This window comes from Bison bison, unplaced genomic scaffold (assembly GCF_000754665.1).
Source record: "Bison bison bison isolate TAMUID 2011002044 unplaced genomic scaffold, Bison_UMD1.0 scf7180017864356, whole genome shotgun sequence".
Lineage (NCBI taxonomy): Eukaryota > Metazoa > Chordata > Mammalia > Artiodactyla > Bovidae > Bison > Bison bison.
Genome location: NW_011494928.1, coordinates 3666963 through 3668961, shown reverse-complemented (window position 1 = coordinate 3668961; position 1999 = coordinate 3666963).

Below are 1999 nucleotides of genomic sequence, written 5' to 3'. Positions count from 1 at the left end.
GCATATTTGGAAAAGTCAGCAGTGGCCACAGGACTGGAAAAGGTCAGTTTTCACTCCAATCCCAAAGAAAGGCAATGCCAAAGAATGTTCAAACTACCACACAATTGCACTCATTTCACAAGCCAGCAAATTAATGCTCAAAATCCTCCAAGTCAGGCTTCAACAGTACGTGAACCATGAACTTCCAGATGTTCAAGCTGAATTTAGGAAAGACAAAGGAACAAGAGATCAAATTGACAACATCCACTGGATCACTGAAAAAGCAAGAGAGTTCCAGAAAAACATCTACTTCTGCTTTATTGGCTATGCCAAAGCCTTTGACTGTGTGGATCACAACAAACTGTGGGAAATGAAGATCTTCAAGAGATTGGAATACCAGACCACCTCACCTGCCTCCTGAGAAATCTGTATGCAGGTCAAGAAGCAACAGTTACAACTGGATGTGGAAAATCAGACTGGTTCCAAATCAGGAAAGGAATACATCAAGATTATGTATTGTCACTCTGCTTATTTAACTTACATGCAGAGTACATCATGCAAAATGCCGGGCTGGATGAAGCACAAACTGGAGTCAAGATTGCTGGGAGAAATATCAATGACCTCAGATATGCAGATGACACCACCCTTATGGCAGAAAGTGAAGAACTAAAGAGCCTCTTGATGAAAGTGAAAGAGGAGAGTGAAAACGTTTGCTTAAAAGTTAACATTCAGAAAACTAAGATTATGGTATCTGGTCCCATCACTTCATGGGAAATAGATGGGGAAACAGTGGAAACAGTGAGAGACTTTATTTTAGGGGCTCCAAAATCACTGCAGATGGTGAGTGCAACCTTGAAATTAAAAGACAGTTGCTCCTTGGAAGAAGTGCTATGACCAACCTAGAGAGCATATTAAAAAGCAGAGACATTACTTTACCAACAAAGGTCTGTCTAGTCAAAGCTATGGTTTTTCTGGTAGTCATGTATGGATATGAGAGTTGAACCATAAAGAAAGCTGAGCACTGAAGAATTGATGCTTTTGGACTGTGGTGTTGGAGAAGACTCTTGAGAGTCTGTTGGACTGCAAGGAGATCCAACCAATCAATCCTAAAGGAAATCAGTCCTGAGTGTTCATTGGAAGGACTGGCGCTAAAGCTGAAACTCCAATACTTTGGCCACCTGATGCGAAGAACTGACTCATTGGAAAAGCCCCTGATGCTGGGAAAGATTGAAGGCAGGAGGAGAAGGGTTCGACAGAGGACGAGATGGTTGTATGGCATCACTGACTCAATGGACATGAATTTGAGCAATTCTGGGAGTTGGTGATGGACAGGGAGGCCTGGAGTGCTGCAGTCCATGGGGTCACAAAGAGTTGGACACAACTGAGCAACTGAACTGAAAAATGCATTTCAGTAAACACCAGGTGCAGACAAATACTGTTTGATTCCACTTACAGTCAAATTCATAGAGTCAGAAAGGACATTGGTAGGTGCCAGGGTTTCAGGGGTTGGGAGTGGCAGTGGGGGAAGGGGGCTTGGTGTTTAGTGGGGACAGAGTTTCTGTTTAGAAAAACGAAAAATTCAGCAGATGAATGAAGGTGAGAGTTGCATAACAATGAGAATGTACTTAGTGCCACTGAACTGTACAGTCAAATATGGTTAAAATAGTATGCTTTGTATTATGTGACTTTCACCACAATAAAGAGCATTTTAGAAAGGACAAATTAAGAGGAGAAAAGTCACACACAAATTTTACTTGATGGTAATACTTTATTTTTTATGTGCACAGAGAACTTCACAGAAAAGTTAAGACTCAACAAGGCAGTTAAACCTGGGGGCTTATATACTATAGTATCAAAGGGCAATATATTTACAGAAAAACGACAAGACAAGGCAATAAATCGTGGAAAGAGAAATATTTGAAAGTGAAAGTCACTCAGTAGTGTCCGACTCTTTGTGACCCCATGGACTATACAGTCCGTGGAATTCTCCATGCCAGAATACTGGAGTGGGCAGCCTTTC